This window comes from Habropoda laboriosa, unplaced genomic scaffold, assembly GCF_001263275.1.
Source record: "Habropoda laboriosa isolate 0110345459 unplaced genomic scaffold, ASM126327v1 scaffold111, whole genome shotgun sequence".
Taxonomy (NCBI): Eukaryota; Metazoa; Arthropoda; class Insecta; order Hymenoptera; family Apidae; genus Habropoda; species Habropoda laboriosa.
In genome coordinates, this window is record NW_017100293.1 from 914,584 (window position 1) to 936,915 (window position 22,332).

Consider the following 22,332-nt stretch of genomic DNA (forward strand, 5'->3'; position numbering starts at 1 on the left):
TTTTTTAATTCGTTCAATTTCGAAGCAAGTTAAAAAAGGAAGAAAATTTGATCACAATTTGTTGTAAATCCGTCGGTAAAGGCGAAGCCCTGCCCGTAATCGGTAGGCAATACGATCATCGCCGCCTAGAACGGCGGATGCGCTTCTGAACACAGATCAAGTTTTTCCAAAACGCTGCGATGTAATGTAATCTTATTAAGAATAAACAATATCATTTAGTATATCTTTGCGTATATATTTCCGACAATGTCCAGCACCACAGAATAACAAAATTAATGTCTCTTTAATTACTACTCGAAATGTTCAAAGTAATATACCCGGCTGGAGGGCGAAGAATAGTAATATCGTCTGTGGCGAACCGAGGATAAAGGATAGAAAAAAAAAATCGCGATCATTGAATTTCAAACAGATTCCCCGTTATCAAAAATATTCATCGAGCGGTAATTACCGAGTTAATGGAAGAACAAAAACGATAATGAAACTCTCCCGGCGGGATGGAAAATTAAATACGCCTTCCGTATCGCGGAAAAATCCAGGCCGCTCCGATAAATCGAATGATAATCGTTACGCGGCAGCGTTGATTAAAAATAAACGGGCTGCGTTGCCGTGCGAATTATACAATCTACGTGGGAAAAAAGCGAGTTAAGAGAATATTTGCATCCAAGCTCGGCTAAAAAATTGATTTTCCAAAAAAATATTGCACAAAATCGCCGTATTTCTTGTAGAAAAAAAAAAAACACCATGTCAATATTATTTTACAAAACTATCACACGCTCAAGTACACACTTTTAAATAATAAAAAAGAAGCTCATTTTTCGAAAATCCGTTTATCATCCCCCGAATAAAAATGACAAAAATGTCGACGAGGAAAGGTTAGGTGTAACTCTCAAATTTGAACCAGCTTCGGCACAGTGATAGAGTTTGAAAAACTGAAGCCACTGATACCCTTTTAGCTCCGTGTATCTTCTGAAGTACAACTGTTTAGAAGATAATTATGAAGCGGTCGTGACGGGGTTGGAGTGATTTTTTCAAGACGTTACTCCTTTTTTCGTAACTTTTTTTAAGTACATACGCACTCCACTACTTATAACTAGCCTTCACCACGTTGACTGCCACGTCAAATTTCCATATTTTGCTCAGGGGGCCGCAAGAAAATTTTCATTATTCCAAGCATAGTATTATTTTCCTTAAATTCAAACTAATGTCTAGTTATCTACGACGTTCGCAATTTTTAGTTAACCACGTTCGTTTTATTTTAATTATTCTAAACATTTGAGGCACTGATGACCCCATCGAGGAAACAATTTCCGGTCACAGGTCACCGAAACGACAGTCAAAGTGTTCCGCAGCGTACCCAAGGTTCAGCTTTCCTTTTTCCTTTTCTTTTTTTTTCTTGCCGTTTATACGGCTCTTCGGGTGGCTAGCAATTTGTACAAGGGACCATATCCGAAATGCAAATTGCTGGTATGTTTATGATACGCAAGTCGGTACAGCCGTTTTTGAGAGTTGGTTCCTTTCTAATCCTCTAAATGGTATCTTTCAGAGTTTTTTCGTCCTCAACGGCTAATTGCAGGTATCGTAAACATGAATTTCCAAAGGGCCCCGAGACCGGACCCAGTGGCCATTGGCCAGGTCATGTCTCGGGACCCAAGCCTGGCGGAAATTCCACCACGTTGCCAAATTGTCAATTATAACGCCTTCCACCCCCACTGACACTGTCTAGTCCGCACGGACTGCGTTTCGAGCGCACGGAATAGGTAGATGTCATTCGATTGGCTTGGCCAATTACCAATCAGGTGACTAGACTGACCTCCGATTTTCCCCGGCCCGGAAAATTAGCGACGACGGAAGTCTACGAAAATTAGAAAAGCAGTTAAGATCAGAACTTACGACCCTTGTAGGCGCGAACTGCTACGGTCCGTGCCTCATCGCGGTGTCTCGCAAACACAAAGTTTTAAAAATTTTTCTCCGAAGCACTGTAATCTCGTTATTATTATAATCCTACAATATTCGCAAACCCGGCTGGTATTTATCACAAGGACATTGAAAGCACAAAAGCTGTAAACATTCCGTGTGTGTTTTCCAGCCCTTTAAACGGAACATTAAGCTGAAAAATCGGGTATCGCGATTTGTTCTTTCGAATCCAGCCAAGCCCTCTGCATTACTCCTAACGGCTATGGAACATTTTCGCGTGGAAATAGACGAAGGCGTGGGACGTAATTTCACCAGCCAAGTCGTATCTCGTTTACTGTCACCGAACGGAGAGATTTTCACAGCTACCAACTCTTGCCACCTAACTGAAAACTACTCTCTCGCTTTTCCATCTTCCTTCTTTTTTTTTTCGTTACATTTCATTGCGTTTCATTACCCTCTCCAGCGAGAATATCTCGCAGCTGGACGAAAGCGGCGGATTTCGCTTACCTGTCGGATCGTTTGTCTCTCGGCAACGTTGACCCAATTTCTGCCCTTAGCTTACGTCCGGAAAAATCTGCCACGAAAACAGCGCCCTTGGAATTTATCATCGAACCAAACTACGATGATTCATCTCTATACGAATCGTTCTCGTTTGATTCACTCGAGATCAACGTTGATAACGCTGTAACTTGGAATTACAACAATCGAGAGGAGAATTTACACGGAAGATTGGTTTATTGGATCGAGAAATTTATCTCGGGTATAATTTTTCTCTCTACAGGAAACGAGGCGGAATTAACTACTTGTTCTCGTAATACGGAATGTCCCTTGCGCCGTAGACTACAGTCAGAATGTAATAAAGATGAGTTACGTTCGTTAAAAGAAGGATTTAGCCCTTTGTAACGCCGCGTGACCTGAAAATTACGCGTACATTTATCTACGTTTTGCTGGAGTCGTTTTACTTGTCTGCTGCTGCAGTACTGCGGTATGTGGTACTGTTACGTTATTGCTAGCAAATTATTAGCTCTTGCTTCGTTAAACGGATCTGCTGTAATTTTTACAAATTTTCTCTGCAACTTTGTACCCGTACACCCATTTATAAACAAGCGCACCAACGCGGCAGAAAAGACAGATCAAAAAGGGAATACACACACCACGTAAAATTGTCACTCTTCAACATAAAGCCTTTGTCTTACAACATATTAAAGTACGTGCAAACTCTAAGTCACCACGACTTCACACACAAAAAGATAGCTCCATACGAAGACTGAAATAAAATAACGAAACAAAATTGCATAAGCGTTAAGGGGTTGAAACGAAAGCCAGAATTAAAATTAATTTCTGACTGTTTATAAAGCAAGAGGTGAAAGGTCGCGCAAAACTTTGGGAAAAATCGAGAAATTATTACAGAAAACACTACTTATGAGAGATTAAAAATTAAAAACTTCCTACAGATTACGGAAATCTCTAGATCGTTTTCCGCCTCAGGATAATTACGACAAAAAAGACTTTAGAAAATTCTAACCCAACAACGAAGTTTTAATACACCTCGAACCAGCGAGAACAATCATCAACCTGCGCCCGAACTCCTGATCATAAGAATTGATCAAGGTCCACGACGCAACACTAACGTTGAAAAGAACGTAAGATTACAAATGTACATCAAGAGGACCACGCCCTTAATTCGTTAAAAGAAGATTCCTTAATCTTTATTCCTACTGCAGTTCTAATTTATAAACATTCAAATCTTCCTTATCACACCTTCAAGTGTAGAAAACCAGATACTTACATATTATTGGAAAAACTTTAAAGACCACTAAACGATGCGACTAACAATAACCAATTTTCCTACGAAACTTCAAAGAATTCTTGGTTTAAAAAACCGTACGCAGGAGAGGGGAGGGGTTAATTTGTTTGTGATGTGCTCGTGGTCGTTGCAATCAACTTTCGAGCCTTGTCGATTTTAGCACGTGGTGTGAAGGACCACCTCCGTGATTTCGAGGACAAAACAAGTATTGCTATTGACTAAACTTCTTAAGAGCGGCTCGTGGCGTGGTCAGATCTGTCTGTCCTTTCCGCGAAAGGTCCCACGACACCTCCGTGCGACGATGCATCGCGGGGGTGAGGCCCTCGGATAGGTTGAACACATTTTTCGATTAAAATCATAGGTGGGAAAACTATAAGAAAATGCCACCCCCCAGGCCATAGGTCACTCTCAGGTACCAAGCGTACCCTTGAGTGACGCACGCGGGAATTCCGAGTGCCTCGAACAATCACCGTAGCAGACAATAACGTTAAGACGCGCTTCGGCTCTGGTGACCATAAAAATGCGAAAATGTACAAGTGAAAAAAGGGGCGAAGATTCTAAGTAGAAAACGACACAATAAAAAGGTAAAAGCAAATTCTTAGACTGAAAGAGCACGATTGCCGTGGCGTCATAAAATTACCGCTGCTACGAAACGAGCGAAGGCGAAAAATATATACAATAGAACTACATACTAAGAAATCTAAGGGTCGGGCGGTCGGCATACCTGTCGAGGATTAAACATAATTGAAGGTATAAAAGCGTGGAGAATTCTTTTTCTACGATGAGTATCGGTGGATCGAAAACTAATCCCACGGTTAATCGCGTAAATCAAGGAGGAACGATCGCGTGCACGCGATTACCTTGGCGAACGCGGACTGTACACCAACGTACACCTCTATGGTCCTGCGAAGTTCAGAATTTTCTGGTAAGCAACAAGTTGTCGTGAACGCGATTACTTGTTGGCACGTAAATAATGAAAAGCAGCCCTCTCTCTCTCTCTGCCTATGACCGCCAGGCGGAGATTTTACATGAATTTAAACGGGGGAGGTTCTGTGTTGCACTGGCTGCGCATGGACTTCCGGGGACGACCCGTTGCCCGAATAAAACTAAAAATTCTGGCACCATTCTGTCGGCCGTAAAACGATCGGAGGGAAAACGAGCATTCGCACGCGTATTTCACGAGGCAGACCGCAAGCTTCTGCGGCCACGTCGCCCGCTGATTTACGCGTTTCCTCCGAGAATCAATGTGGTAAAAGTGAAAGCCGAAATGGCTACCCCGGGGAACGCGCGGAACTGTGTGCCAGCCGCGGTATAGTCGGTCAAAGCGATGTAACTATGTCGCGAATCAAAGGGTCGAGAGGTGATTACGCGTCGTGTTTCAAAGTTCTGTTTGCAATCTTTCGTAAGGTTTGCGGACGTTTCTTGTGTAGCTATCTCTACGGACACGCGTGAAATTGACGAAACCGCGAATTTTGTTTAGGAAACAACTTGTTTTATTTAACCCTCGTACCAAGAACGCGGGGTCATTTTGGCTCAACAGCGATAAAGTCAGGCGGTTTGTGTATCAAATGTAAATAAACAAGAAAAATATGAAATATATGTAGTTGAAAGTATACACATTTATACCCAGTTCCTTTTTCGACACCTGTGTACCTGTTCGATTGTCCTTGTCCGGTCGCGCAGCCCACCGGCCAGTAACACATCATAAACTAATAAACAGTCCTTTCCAGCCGTCTTCCTAGCCCCTAACAAATCCCTTCCCTACCATAAAACAGTTCAAGTCGCATCCTGGTCATGTTTCCTATCCCTTTCCCCTTTCCGGGTTTTCCCCAAATTATTTCAACTTTTGCCCACCACCTTCACCCTCACCTTCTCCTTCCACTAGTTTCCTAATATCCAATCACACCTCCGCATTTTTCAACGTCCAACCAATCAGAACATACACCGACCCAATATATACCCACGCACCACCACAAAATAAAGAGTTGAAAAAAGACACTTCACGAGGACAAGTAAAACCAAAAGACACATCTCAAGTATCATTCCTTACCTCCGGAAACGTTCGTAAGGAAAAACACTGTACGATACGCGGTGTCGAAACATCGGAGTAAAGAGTTACGACCTTCATTAACGCGCCGTATCTCGTTGCATCGCGAACTCGTGCAAAAACAGTACCTACGATAGAAATTTTGCTGTGCGTTAAAATGACCCCGCATTCGCCTTCCAAGGGCTACGAACAACGCATTGTACACTACTGACTTATAAATGAAACTATGTGATATTGTATATTTATATGAAATTTATAAGAAGCACGAGTGGTAGGAGAGAAATGTAAACGATTTCTGTAATTTTCCTTGTGAAATTCGAAACGCGTCAAAATCACTGCACGCGTCCAGTAAACCCAAATAGTGTTAAAACTGCGTAGTGTCGATTAATTTCATTGATATTAATAATTTTATAATTTTAGATTAATATTTGCACGGTAGAAATTAACTTGCAGTTGTTAAACATTAAGGCACAGACTGCTCTCAAAATGACAGAACCAAAAATCAGAGCTCGTTATTTCCTCCGCCAAACTGTTGCATCGGTACTCGAAACACGTATACTTTATACGTTTCACAGATTTCACTATCTCACTATTATCGCTTCCACCGACTATACAATTCCCTCTAATAAACCCAAAGAAAATTTCTATTTCCGTACGTACATCATTCTGCTCGGAGATTAGCTCTCAAGCTTCCTACAAAAAACGCGCAGAAAATTCTTCGCTCCACCCTCTGCTCAACGGGAAACAAATTAGACGAATAATCATCGAGGAATTTGCCGTGGAATTTTTGTGGGAACACAAACTTCCCCGCTAACATTCCAAACACTCTGAAAACACGTGTTCCTCGGCAAATAGCTTTGGATTCGAAGCAGAACTAGAATACGAAGAAGAAGAAGAAGAAGAAGGAGGGTCATGAACGAGGATGAGGTTATGCTTTCGAGGAAACTTAACGACTGGTAGTAAAGGAAGGGAGGAAGAAGAACTTTCCACCTCCAGCTCGTCCATCGTATACTTTTAAAACACGCCTCTGGCAGACCGGAAGTGGTCGAAATCGGTCCGGTTCGGCAGGGCGCATCGCTGCCCAACTTTTGTTACGGATTCTAGGGATGAAGCTCTCGAGGAATCCGATTGAAATTGAATATCCAGGGTGTGCAACTTCGTCTTTTCTACTCTTCCTCTCTTTCACCTTCTCCACATCCGGTCTTCTACCACCACCACCACCATCACTTTCATCTGCGTTGACGTCTTTCACTTTATTATTGCCTCGACTTGGTTGAGAAAAGGCAAGAGAGAGAGAGAGAGAGAAAGGCTGGTTATTTCTCCACCCTCCGTTGTAAATCCTGCCTCAAGTCTAACCGAAAAAGTTTTTCGGCCTCTTTATTCAAACATTATTTAAAGCACAGCTGAGAAGGAAGTATCGCGGGATCCTGGAACCGATTGAAACGTTCCTTCCTACAAGCAAGTTATCTTCTTGACGCTGGGGAAGCTCGTGATGGAAGTCGTATCGGGAAACTTTTCCCTCGGAGAATAGAAAGGACGAATTTTCGCGACTTCTGTGTAACGGGCGCGTTAAGAATGCGGGGGACAATCGGTGATATTGTGAAAGTGGAGGACTGACGAATTTTCGGGACTTTTATCGTATATAACGGGTGTTAGGAGTATTAAGGATAATCGGTGATATTGCAAAATTGGAAAAACGGAGGACTGAGAATTAGGCGATTGAAAGTCGAATTTTCGCGATTTCTATATAAGGTATATAAGGAGAGTTAAGAATATGAGAGATTATCGGTGATCTGTGTTGCACTGGCTGCGCATGGACTTCCGGGGACGACCCGTTGCCCGAATAAAACTAAAAATTCTGGCACCATTCTGTCGGCCGTAAAACGATCGGAGGGAAAACGAGCATTCGCACGCGTATTTCACGAGGCAGACCGCAAGCTTCTGCGGCCACGTCGCCCGCTGATTTACGCGTTTCCTCCGAGAATCAATGTGGTAAAAGTGAAAGCCGAAATGGCTACCCCGGGGAACGCGCGGAACTGTGTGCCAGCCGCGGTATAGTCGGTCAAAGCGATGTAACTATGTCGCGAATCAAAGGGTCGAGAGGTGATTACGCGTCGTGTTTCAAAGTTCTGTTTGCAATCTTTCGTAAGGTTTGCGGACGTTTCTTGTGTAGCTATCTCTACGGACACGCGTGAAATTGACGAAACCGCGAATTTTGTTTAGGAAACAACTTGTTTTATTTAACCCTCGTACCAAGAACGCGGGGTCATTTTGGCTCAACAGCGATAAAGTCAGGCGGTTTGTGTATCAAATGTAAATAAACAAGAAAAATATGAAATATATGTAGTTGAAAGTATACACATTTATACCCAGTTCCTTTTTCGACACCTGTGTACCTGTTCGATTGTCCTTGTCCGGTCGCGCAGCCCACCGGCCAGTAACACATCATAAATTAATAAACAGTCCTTTCCAGCCGTCTTCCTAGCCCCTAACAAATTCCTTCCCTACCATAAAACAGTTCACGTTGCATCCTGGTCATGTTTCCTATCCCTTTCCCCTTTCCGGGTTTTTCCCAAATTATTTCAACTTTTGCCCACCACCTTCACCCTCACGTTCTCCTTCCACTAGTTTCCTAATATCCAATCACACCTCCGCATTTTTCGAGACCTTCTTTTCCACCACCTTCAACGTCCAACCAATCAGAACATACACCGACCCAATATATACCCACGCACCACCACAAAATAAAGAGTTCAAAAAGGACACTTCACGAGGACAAGTAAAACCAAAAGACACATCTCAAGTATCATTCCTTACCTCCGGAAACGTTCGTAAGGAAAAACACTGTACGATACGCGGTGTCGAAACATCGGAGTGAAGAGTTACGACCTTCACTAACGCGCCGTCTTTAGTAAAATAGATCTCGTTGCATCGCGAACTCGTGCAAAAACAGTACCTACGATAGAAATTTTGCTGTGCGTTAAAATGACCCCGCATTCGCCTTCCAAGGGCTACGAACAACGCATTGTACACTACTGACTTATAAATGAAACTATGTGATATTGTATATTTATATGAAATTTATAAGAAGCACGAGTGGTAGGAGAGAAATGTAAACGATTTCTGTAATTTTCCTTGTGAAATTCGAAACGCGTCAAAATCACTGCACGCGTCCAGTAAACCCAAATAGTGTTAAAACTGCGTAGTGTCGATTAATTTCATTGATATTAATAATTTTATAATTTTAGATTAATATTTGCACGGTAGAAATTAACTTGCAGTTGTTAAACATTAAGGCACAGACTGCTCTCAAAATGACAGAACCAAAAATCAGAGCTCGTTATTTCCTCCGCCAAACTGTTGCATCGGTACTCGAAACACGTATACTTTATACGTTTCACAGATTTCACTATCTCACTATTATCGCTTCCACCGACTATACAATTCCCTCTAATAAACCCAAAGAAAATTTCTATTTCCGTACGTACATCATTCTGCTCGGAGATTAGCTCTCAAGCTTCCTACAAAAAACGCGCAGAAAATTCTTCGCTCCACCCTCTGCTCAACGGGAAACAAATTAGACGAATAATCATCGAGGAATTTGCCGTGGAATTTTTGTGGGAACACAAACTTCCCCGCTAACATTCCAAACACTCTGAAAACACGTGTTCCTCGGCAAATAGCTTTGGATTCGAAGCAGAACTAGAATACGAAGAAGAAGAAGAAGAAGAAGGAGGGTCATGAACGAGGATGAGGTTATGCTTTCGAGGAAACTTAACGACTGGTAGTAAAGGAAGGGAGGAAGAAGAACTTTCCACCTCCAGCTCGTCCATCGTATACTTTTAAAACACGCCTCTGGCAGACCGGAAGTGGTCGAAATCGGTCCGGTTCGGCAGGGCGCATCGCTGCCCAACTTTTGTTACGGATTCTAGGGATGAAGCTCTCGAGGAATCCGATTGAAATTGAATATCCAGGGTGTGCAACTTCGTCTTTTCTACTCTTCCTCTCTTTCACCTTCTCCACATCCGGTCTTCTACCACCACCACCACCATCACTTTCATCTGCGTTGACGTCTTTCACTTTATTATTGCCTCGACTTGGTTGAGAAAAGGCAAGAGAGAGAGAGAGAGAGAAAGGCTGGTTATTTCTCCACCCTCCGTTGTAAATCCTGCCTCAAGTCTAACCGAAAAAGTTTTTCGGCCTCTTTATTCAAACATTATTTAAAGCACAGCTGAGAAGGAAGTATCGCGGGATCCTGGAACCGATTGAAACGTTCCTTCCTACAAGCAAGTTATCTTCTTGACGCTGGGGAAGCTCGTGATGGAAGTCGTATCGGGAAACTTTTCCCTCGGAGAATAGAAAGGACGAATTTTCGCGACTTCTGTGTAACGGGCGCGTTAAGAATGCGGGGGACAATCGGTGATATTGTGAAAGTAGAGGACTGACGAATTTTCGGGACTTTTATCGTATATAACGGGTGTTAGGAGTATTAAGGATAATCGGTGATATTGCAAAATTGGAAAAACGGAGGACTGAGAATTAGGCGATTGAAAGTCGAATTTTCGCGATTTCTATATAAGGTATATAAGGAGAGTTAAGAATATGAGAGATTATCGGTGACATTGCAAAATTGGTAAAGTGGAGGACTGAGAGCAGAATTTTCGCGATTTCTATATGAGGAGAGTCAAGAATATGAGAGGTAATCGGTGACATTGCAAAATTGGTAAAGTGGAGGACTGAGAATTAGGCGATCGGAAGTCGAATTTTCGAAGAGTTAAGAATATGAGAGATCATCGGTGACATTGCAAAATTGGTAATATGGAGGACTGAGAGCAGAATTTTCGCGATTTCTATATGAGGAGAGTCAAGAATATGAGAGGTAATCGGTGACATTGCAAAATTGGTAAAGTGGAGGACTGAGAATTAGGCGATTGAAAGTCCAATTTTCGCGATTTCTATATAAGGTATATAAGGAGAGTTAAGAATATGAGAGATCATCGGTGACATTGTAAAATTGGTAATATGGAGGACTGAGAGCAGAATTTTCGCGATTTCTATATAAGGTATATAAGGAGAGTTAAGAATATGAGAGATTATCGGTGACATTGCAAAATTGGTAAAGTGGAGGACTGAGAATTAGGCGACTGAAAGTCCAATTTTCGCGATTTCTATATGAGGATTCACCCTCACGTTCTCCTTCCACTAGTTTCCTAATATCCAATCACACCTCCGCATTTTTCAACGTCCAACCAATCAGAACATACACCGACCTAATATATACCCACGCACCACCACAAAATAAAGAGTTGAAAAAAGACACTTCACGAGGACAAGTAAAACCAAAAGACACATCTCAAGTACCATTCCTTACCTCCGGAAACGTTCGTAAGGAAAAACACTGTACGATACGCGGTGTCGAAACATCGGAGTGAAGAGTTACGACCTTCACTAACGCACCGTCTTTAGTAAAATAGATCGCGTTGCATCGCGAACTCGTGCAAAAACACCAGGAATCACCTCCTTTCCGTTTGCACCACAATTTTCAGAACACCCTGTATGTTACCTTCGTACTGTTCAAAGGGTTAATGAATTTTAATTTCGTCTGACGTTTGTATTAGGTGTACAAATTAATTCGTGGCCTTTGTTCCGTGGATTTGTGATTTATTTAAAAAAGAACAAAGTACAGTTCAGTCTTGGAAATAATCTCCATCACTTGCTACACGTTTATTCCATTTCTCAGGCAGTTGGCGAATTCCCTTTCGAAAAAATGACGGCGGTTTCGAACGTATAAAATCAGCAATGCTATTATTGACATCTTCGTATGTTTTGAATTTAGAATCGGTTAGACGGTGCTGAAGTGAACGAAAGAGGTAATAGTCTGGGGAATAATTTCCCGTCCCAAAGACCTTTCGCTTCAAGAGCACTTCTTTCAAGTCGAAATGCAAAACAGTGTCTAATATGCTGTGTTCTCCACTGTTTCTTAGGTTACGTCATTAGTCACATCGAGCCCGATAGTGTTTTGCTAGTAGAAGCAAGTTCAGAACTCTAACACAGCGGGGAAAAAGACTCAATTCGAAGTTACAGCTGATCAATCGCAAGGGCCACGAATTCATTTGTACACCTAATAATACACAGAGTGTCTTCTTTTCGTGGGTTGCCGAAGGTGTTACATTCTTTACAACGAAAATTTCTATTAACACGTTGACTGCCATGGGGGTCACCGGTGACCCCCACGGCGCTGCAGCCAAGCCGAGTGCCGGTCACTGGTGACCGGTGACGCATAATAAAAAATTCACGTTGGGCAAACCACGTAAAATGCGCGCGGCAGTCAACGTGTTAAAATCGTCATCCAATAATTCTAATAAACGTCGAAAGAAGCTTTCCCAGAAAATTCCGCGATCTTCACCACGAAAATTCCTGACAAAACGATTTCGAGCGAAACAAAGTTCTCGCTTTGAAACGCAGCCACAGGTGGTCTCAAAAGGGGCAGATGGAAGCGCAAAAAGCGGCTCTCTCTTCTCTCTTGTGGAGAGAACGAGCGTGTTAATCAAATAGGGGCGAGAACGTTCAGACAGAAAGATTAATACAGGCTGGTGTTCGGTTTCGAAATAATTGCAATTGACAGGGAATAAACTGGCGTGATTGGAGGCGCGTCACGACGCGGTGGTAAACCGCGTTCACCAGTGAAATTCCTGTCCGCAGTCGTGATAGCCATCCCCCTGTTCAACGCAAATGTTCCGTGTGTTAACTGCCTCGCGACGGAAGCTGCGTGTTTCCAGCGTTCGATTCGGGCTGTTACCAACAGCGTCAAGTGGACCGTTCAAACGAAGGAATTAAATTGTATCGACGGAGTTTAATCGGCCGTATATGTACATTTGCGGATGAACTGTTGCGTTTCATCATTTTCTGTAATGATTTCGGCGCTTCTTCGTGGCTTTGAGAGTTAAGAATATGAAAGATCATCGGTGACATTGCAAAATTGGTAATATGGAGGACTGAGAGCCGAATTTTCGCGATTTCTATATGAGGAGATTTAAGAATACGAGAGGTAATCGGTGACATTGCAAAATTGGTAAAGTGGAGGACTGAGAGCAGAATTTTCGCGATTTCTATATGAGGAGAGTCAAGAATATGAGAGGTAATGGGTGACATTGCAAAATTGGTAAAGTGGAGGACTGAGAATTAGGCGATCGGAAGTCGAATTTTCGCGATTTCTACATAAGGAGAGATCATCGGTGACATTGCAAAATTGGTAAAGTGGAGGACTGAGAATTAGGCGATTGAAAGTCGAATTTTCGCGATTTCTATATAAGTTATATAAGGAGAGTTAAGAATATGAGAGATCATCGGTGACATTGCAAAATTGGTAATATGGAGGACTGAGAGCCGAATTTTCGCGATTTCTATATGAGGAGTGTTAAAAATATGCAGGATAATCGATAACATTGCAAAATTAATAATACGAAGGACTGAAAATTAGGGGACCGAGAACCGAATTCTCACGATTTCTATGTAAGGGATGTTAGAAATATGAGAGATAATTGGTGAAATGGCAAAATGAAGGACAGTGTCGAATTTTCATTATTTCTGTATAAAAGGTGTGTTAAAAATACGAAAGATAATTGGTAACATTGTAAAATTGGCAAAACGGAGGACTGAAAATTAAACGATCGAATGTCGAATTTTCGCGATTTCGATATGAGGAGTGTTAAAAATATAACAGTGCAAAATTGGCAAAATGGAGGACAGAGAATTAAAAGATTATTACTATTTTTTAATTGACAGACGAATTTCGTTTCGCAAAACTTTTCCAATTTACTTACCGGTACCCCTGGTATATAGGAAAGACACGTCGAGGGTGGAGCAACGAAGAACCGTGGTGGGTGTGAGAGGAAGAATTAACGATGGCAACAATTAATTAATACATTTGCGATAATTAAATGGGGAAATGGTAATGAGGGCCGCAACGAAGCGTTACACCTCGGCGAATATAATTTCCAGCATGAAATAATTGATTGAGAATCGATTAATAACCATGCTAACATGAAATCGAACGCCTGCAGTATGTGCCTGGGAAAAATATCTCCGATAGATGATTTAATTGATGGATACCTATTAAAGTTACAAGCAGCCACCGCCTCTAATATCATTCTCGTCGTGAAATTAATTGATCGGCAATGTAAGTGCATGAATAATTATTACAAGCAAACGTTGCTAATGAAAAATACCAACATATTACGTTCTACGTATTTTTACATTCCTCCATTTTTTCAAAAATATTTTGTATTGTATCAAGTTTCCACTGTAATATTACAGTGTGATCCATAAGTTATTTTACCATTAAAAGATTAAACAACATTTTTCGTTCGTTACGCGTTGCAACATTTTTGTTTCACATTTTAAAAGTTCCTTCTTTGGAAGTTTATCATGCCGAAGCGATTTACGAACGACCCTGTATACTTAACCCACTATACGTTCGTACGTACTACAGCCCTAACTTACCCTCCATTTGGAACACGAAAACTCGTTAATCATACAAAGTACCCGGCAATCAATTCGTTCTTCAATGAACAATCGAGAGCAGCACGCGATTCGCGTTTCGTCCCGCGAAAATTCAACGTTGTCGCGTCGTTAAAAAGGGCGAAAGAAAGAGGAAAAAAAAAACTGGGGCAATTCCTTCGTACGATGTGTACGCAAAAAATGATTGTAAAAACAAACTTTCACGCGCAGCAGCCTCGTCGAAAACGCGAGGAGGCGGATAAAAAATGCAATGTTCGAGATCGACAAGCAATTACGCGGAGAAAAGGTTGAAAGTTGAAATTGAAACGGCCGTTGGGATCGTTAACGAGCCACGATTCTCTTTTTTTTTTGTTTTTCTGTTTCGCAGTTAAACTCCCGGTGGTTTTGTCGACGTTTCGAAATTCGAACGAGCTGCGTTCATACACGACGATAATGCAGCAAACTATCTAACCGTATGGTCTATTGACAGAGGCATGCACGTAGAACGGTCCGATTGGGGCGTAATTGTTTCAGGTTACAAGCCTCCGGAAACAAATCCACAAATCTACCGCAGAGCAGCACGCGCGCCACTGCTCTTCCTTCGTCATTCGCTCGTATTTCGGTTAATGGTATTCCCGTTCGCTACATTATTCTATTTTCCCCGTCGATTCTTTATTTTCTCGTGTAAACCAACACTTGGAAACGCTTGAGATTACGTAAAAGACGCGTATCTGGTCTCGCGACCGCAAAAGAATGAAAAAAAAATTATAGGTTATAATTTTTGTTTCGTACGACCGCGTAACCTCAGTTCCGCGTGTATAGTACTTACTCTCCGCTGCTTCAACTTTAGACGTTGCGTAACGAACAGGACGAACAGCCGGCGAAAACACCGACATATTTCGTAGAACGAGAAAAAAAGAACGAAGAACGAACGCGGTGCAGCTTAAAATACGACGCGTGGACACGGAACCTAAACCTCGCTGTGCTAAGCATGGCTTGTTTACAAGCACGACTTGACCTTAGTTGGAACTACTACGCGAGCCTATTTCCGCGGAAACACGAACTGCCGCGTGATCGAAAAACATTCGCCCCACCCTTCCAACGATTCTCCGAGAAAATAACGTCCTATAATGAAAACACTCGAACGAAACACACATCGTACCACGTAAATACCATCGACACATCGTTCGAGTATAAATAATAAACATCGAAGCTCCTTCGCGTAACCTTATTACTCGTTCCAGGCATATTTGTTATTCGAATCGTCTTACCTTGTTCGCGATGTTCGTTGTCCACTCCCTCTCTTTCCAGCAGGACGACCGGTGTCGATGGAGAGAAGAACACACCTCACATATCACTCACAGGCATCGCGAGAGAACTCGTGAAGCGGTAATCGAGAGAATAACCCGTATGGGGGAAGCGGTTGTTTTCGCAAGGGAGGCAAAACGAGATAATACGGAAGACGCGCAATGGCGCGAGATCGCTTTCGCTACGCGATCCACGCGAGAGAGATGGAGAGAGGCGACTCACGGACACGGCACGCGCACGAATTTGGTCGGATGAAGGAGACCGAAAACGGGGGAAGGAGGTTCTCACGTTTCACGGCACGACTCACGCACAACGGGTCACGAACAACATCTGGCACGATGCTTTTAGCTCGAGGGTTGCCGCGGTACTGCGAAGCACCGCGCCACTCTATGGTCGACCGTGCGCCGCGCAACTACTTCGTCGCTGTCCCGCGCAGCCATTGGCCACTGCGTTCGCGCCGCCTCGCTCTATTGGTCCGTTCGAAGTCGCGCATGCGCAGCGGCCCGCGTTGAAACTTAGCACGTCGCGACACGCAGGGATAAATAATATTTCTGCCTCCTTTTTTTTTTTTCTCAACCAAAAAAACAATGGTTGTATTAACGATTCGTGTTAGCGCATAAAGGATACGCGTTTTTCTTCGCGCAATTTGCACCGGGCCAACGTGTATAAAGGTGGCGTATGCGAAATGAAATTCTATTCTGCGGTAATTGTAAATGTTTCTATAACGACGCGCCGGTACATTTGAGAGTGTAATTTCCCCGACACAATTATAGCAGCAGTTGCCGTCCAACCAGGCTTCACGCCTAACACAGTTACGCCGTTCCTGCGTTCAATTCCACCACTGTCGAATATATTTCACAGGACTAATTCAATGAATTCTAAACCAAATAGAATCGTAACAGTAATATACGTACAGTTGAAAAATATTGCTTTGTCACATCTCGTTACGAATCTGTCTGTAACGTTGTCGCGCGAAAGAAACGTAACGTCCACCCCATAAAAAGTAGACGAGGGATGTCAGAGTGGCCATAGAACGCGTTAATTGTTAATCACGTTTCCCGGTAACAGCACACACACACACACACACAGATTTTGCAAGAAGGAAAAAGGGCAAGAGACAAGTGAGAAAGAGAAGCACACACACACACACACACACAGATTTTGCAAGAAGGAAAAAGGGCAAGAGACAAGTGAGAAAGAGGAAGGTAATTCGACGAAGGTTCGTTCTAATTCGTTTCTCACACTCGTCGTCCAACGGAAATGGCAAGATCGATGTTACACGACCAACGGACTCGTATAACGTGGCGGCGTTGTTTAACGGAACACCGGTTTGCTTCGATCGCCTCTTCCGGAGAGCCACTTAGCCGAAATTACCCGATCCGACATAGATGAGTGGCAAGAAGCAAAGAGGAAGCAGAGGCTGTGAGGGCACGTAATCTTGATTTGCGAGTGCTTCGTGATAGCAATCGTTGATAAGGTATTCTAACGATGATCGAGCCCGGGCAAACCAATTTGCTGTACCGGTTTGCAGCTCTGTCGTAAATATATACCCTGCTTCCAATGGAAAATTCAATATTCCCAATAATATCGAATGGAAGATAAACGAAGACGAAAAGAGGATCCGTTCTTGATCATTTTCCTCGGACAGAGAATTCCTCAGTCTCTCCCTCGAGTTCCTTGATCGACGAGATTAAGTTTGATAGCTTTCTATAGAGACGAAAGTATTCCCGACAAAGAGGACCATTCTCACTTTCGCCAAAGTTACTCGCTCGGAGGAGAATTACAAAGTTAACGTTGGATAACACTTTTCAGCCGTTTTTCAAACGAAAGAAAGAGGCAATAATATAGAATAGAAGATCTTTCCTTCTCGATCATTTTCTCCGGCTCGAGAATTCTTGGTCTCTCCCTGAAGTTCGTTTAATCGACGAGATTAAGTTCGACAGCTTTCCGTAAAGACGAAAGTATTCTCTACAAAGAGGACCGTTTTCACTTTCGCCAAAGTTACTCGCTCGGAGGAGAATTGCAAAGTTAGCGTAGGATAACGCTTGTCGGCCGTTTTTCCAAACGAAAGGAAGAGGCAACAGGAGCGGTTGGAACAATTCACGTGACTTTGGACCGTGTGGACACACTTGGCCAGCAGCCTAAGCCAAACTTTTTCGTTCTGCGATACCACTCTTCCCTCTTTTCTGTTCCCTTTTCCCCCAAACGAGAATCAACCATTCGAGCCAGCCTCGTTAATTCTTTTCTCTTCCCCTGTTCTCGTCGCCGGGAAAAACTTGTATCCCTGGCTGTTCCTTCTGCTCCGCGTGCACCCTCTCATTTTTCATTCGTCGCGCGGAGAAAAGTGCACTTTAGCCGTGTCACCTGTAGACAAAGATACAAAGGAATATATTCCGTGCGTCTGCGAGGTATCACGTAGCTGAAAAAAAATCATACGGTGCCATGGGTGCATGTCATTGCTCGCGGATCCGTGTTTGTACCTCATGTCCGAACACGTGGGACGTTTTATCCGTTTGTAGAAAAGTGCACGAATTGATGCTCTTACTTGTGTAAAAATTTCTCAATAATTTGTTAGCTGTGTGCACCGAGAAGAAGAAGAAGAAGGAGGAGGGGGGAGTAAGAGAGGTAGAAGATTCGAACAGATTTCGTTTCTGTTTCTCACAATATCAGAGCTTATGCTCGGAACGTGCATACAACAGTTACCATTCTCTGGTTGCCACGTTTCATCGATCGTTCATCCTTGGTTCTTGCACGCAAACCGTAAAATAGGGATTTAAATCGGTGCTTACCATTTGCCTTCTCGTACACCGGCAAAAATCCTCTTTGCCGTTTCAGCGAGTCAGCCCGTTCGCTTTCTGCACGAGATCTGGAAAAGCGCGGAGGAGAAAAAGGGCCGGGAGAATTTCCTTTAAGAGTTTCTACTGCGTGAAGGTAAACAACACTTTGGCGGTTCCTACGTTGGTAATTCCGGAAACGATAATACGCGGAGAAAACGCTGAGCACGGTGTAAGTACTAATGAGATCCGAGGAAATATAATTATTTGAAGGAGACCTATTCTCTCTCCCTTTCTTTCTTTTTCCTCGAGCTTTGTGCGCGTTGAATTGCACGCGCGAGGGCTCGATATACGTAGAGAGAGAGAGAGAGAGAGAGAGAGAGAGAGAGAGAGAGAGAGAACAGAGGCACTGTTCTAATTATTTACAAACGCGTCTCGTTCGGTGGCAATCTGCGTGTGTAATTAAACGCGGCGACGCTCAATGTATAAACTCGTTCGCGGCTCGATTTAATTGAGGAACGAAACCAGGAATACTTCCACCCGTTTCTTCCGGTGCAACATGACCGCCGCTCGACAATTCTCAATGGATTAAATGCATTAATCGAGCCCGGCCTTTCTTCCAGCTTCGACAAAGACGCTTTCCCAGGGAGGATTTACCTTCAAGAGGTTCAATGAAAACGGCTCGTTTACTCGCTCGTTTTATTTTCAACGAACGTAGAGAGAACCTGTCGACCGTTCGTTTTTTCAATGGTTTTGTGTAAATTCGGGGGTGACACGACTAACGAAAGCAAGTTTTTCTAGGAATTGTGCGAAGTTGTTAATTAATCGAGTATTTAGGGATGAGAATATTTTTTCCCCATTTTTTCAGGGCCTCTAATAAGGGATTGTTTACGTGTACTGCTTGCTATTTTTGAAAATGATCGAAATAGCACAAGTTTGAAATGTAATATTAGTATTGTTAGACGGTATAATTTTAGTTATCATTTTCGTGACGCTCTTACGAATAAAAATAGTTATCTTTTGGGAATATCTCAAAATTTACGATTTTTCATTATTTATCATTTGCAAAAATAGCTACTTCCAGAGTCATCTTCCGCAAATATCTCAAAATTAACGATTTCTCATTATTTAGCTTTTTCATTGTTTATCGTTTCAAAAAATAGCTCACTATCAGCAATCTTCCGCAAATATCTCAAAATTAACAGTTTCTCATTATTTATCATTTTCAGAAACAGCTATAATACTTTTGGAGTTATCTTCCGCAAATATCAGAAAATTTACGATTTTTCATTACTTATCATTCCCAAAAATAGCTCGCTTCCAGAGTCATCGTCCGCAAATATCTCAAAATTAACGATTTTCCATTATTTATCATTTCCAAAGATAGCTCACTTTCAGAGTTATCTTTTCACCAATCCATCACTCCCAAACGAAACGATACTCTTTATCAATCCTCGTTTTCATCACTAATTCCTCCACTATTCCCCATAAATTAAGACGAATCAAACCACACTCGGAGCACGGCTATTTATTCGAAAAAATAGCGTATCACTTCGCGGTATACCCTCTAGGATTATTCAGAGACAGATTGCTCGAGGCTTAGGGCAAACTTTATCACCCGGCTAGATGATAGGCGGCTCGTCGAATTCTGTACGAGTGATGGATCATCGGTGGGGAAATTCATCTTGAGCGAGTATCTCGCGGCACGCGATGAATTATCGATACACTCGCAAGTATCTCACAGGCTGTTCGCTCGTTCGGTGATAGATGAACGTTATTCTCGAAAACTCGATCGAGACAGCCGATAACGTAACTCACTCCTCGCCAATTCACTCTACACTTCTATTCTTCGATTGTTCCAAACCCATTTCCATCTTTGATCTTCCACAGAGATCCTACAATTTACAGTTTGCCCTTCAAAATCCAACATCAGATCGCAACATTCTCTCTCGTTAAAATTAGTCCAGATTAGGCCAAAGTCGAACACTATCGACGCTAGTTCGATTCTTCGTGAGAAAAAAGGAGGAGAGAGATAAGTGAGAGGAAAATTTGCAGACGGAAGAATATCGATTCCTCGAGCGTTTCGCGGGGAATTAAAACGTTTCATTGTTTCCGCGGAATCCCAGGGTGCTTGTTCTGCGGCGGGGAACGCGTGCGTTACGGATATCGAGCCGCAAATCGCCTTTCGCGAAGCTTCCCCCGGGGAGCCGCACGTTATAACCGGAATAGAAAGGAAGTTCGGAGTCCTGACTCCTAGGTGAAGCGGCAGAAACTCTGAGAGGGCAACGAGCGACTGTTATTCCTGCTATCACGCGTGGAATCGCTGCGACAGAATCCGGTCCTCGGTGATTTTGACGAACGGAATTTACTACCGGCCAAGTTTGTTCGGCAACGTTTTCGAATTACTCGCAAGATTCAATTCTGTGTATTTCTATCCGCGATAAACTGTAACAACGAGGTTACACATAGAACAGGGAACTATAATACGTAGTAACTTGCGATACAATTTAACCCTTTGAATGTTGGCCACTCGAAAGAGAAAGCACTCACGGTGTGCGACCCAGATATGGCATTGATAGTCGTTGAATTTTCCGGAAATGTGGCGTGATCAAATTTTGTAAAATCAACGGAAATTCGAGGAAGATGCGACGCGATATTAATCAAGGGATATCGCACACCTGGGAAGAATAAAAACAGAGATACAGTGGAGGACAAAAGTATTCATACATTCTATAAAATGGAAAAACTTTTTTAAAATTGGGCCAAACGACTTGAGTTTTTTTTTTCAGAAGTTAGAAAGATTAGTTTACTAGATGACGTGTAAAAGAATTTTTGAAAAAACTGCAATTAGTCGGAATTTTTATCTGAGCTTGTAATGAAAATTTAAAAAATACGTTTTGTACATCTATGTTAATTATACACACGCTGCAAATTTCATCGAAATCAGTGGATGGAGAAACAAGCGACAGGCATCGAAATATGTAAGAATCTTCAGATTTATTAGTGAAATAGTGCGATTTTCACAATCTTTAACCGTTTGTATCTCATAGCAACATTAACCGATTTCGATCAACTTTTCAGCGTGTGTATAATTGGCATAGATCTACAAAACGTATTTTTTAAATTTTCATTACGAGCTCAGATAAGAAAGTTGTAAAAACGACCTTCGCTATTTTCTTCGCGATCCCGACTAATTGCAGTTTCTTTTCAAAAATTTATACAAAGTTATTAGATACTATTATATTATTATTAACATTATTGTAATTAGATACTATTATTATATCATTATTAACATTATTATTAGATACTATTATTGGATTATTATTAACATTATTATTAGATATTATTATTATCATAACCAAACACCCTTATAATTATAAACCAAAACGCCAAGCAACCGCCACAGGTAGGAAGGGAGCAAAGTCGGGAAGAACCCATGAAGCGACGCTCGACTCCAGGCCCTTTTCATGACCATTGATTGGTGCAAGGAAGGAAGGTGCCAAAACTAGTATAAAACCGACGTACCAGCACAAGGTCGACAGATAGTGTAAAACGATACTCCTAGAACGACACCCGTTCGAACTAAACATTAAATAAAACAACATCAAACACATTTCTGGAATTTTACGCCTTCAACCAACCCGAAACGAAGGCGATCAAAATTTGATCAAATAAATGAAATTTTATACGTGGAAAAATTCTCAAATATATCTGTATCTACTTTTATTCTTGCTAGGTGTGTGTAACCGCATTAATTAAACGTATCGTTCACCCTTATCAAGCCAAAAAAAAAAAGAGGGTATCTTTCACACGAAGACAATGGCCACTGTCGCTGTAATCCCGGTTCGTTGTCCCCTTATTATCAAAGCCGCAATACCGTCGATGAAATTACGCCTCCACAAGCTCGTTGGACTCGCCGTACACACCCATAATTTTCTTCCGCGCAATTGCCCGCCCCCCTATTACGTCCACCAGAGCTAGTT

General features: G+C 42.3%; 1 protein-coding gene across 1 annotated transcript in view; it reads right to left on the reverse strand.

Moving 5' to 3' along the window:
- Positions 1–15,673, reverse strand: part of LOC108573868 — a 257,534-nt gene extending 241,861 nt beyond the window's left edge. The window contains exon 1 of the mRNA XM_017936350.1: positions 15,539–15,673. The gene's annotated coding sequence lies outside the window, so the exon portion shown is untranslated. The remainder of the gene's footprint in view (positions 1–15,538) is intronic.
- Between the last annotated feature and the right edge of the window lie 6,659 nt (positions 15,674–22,332).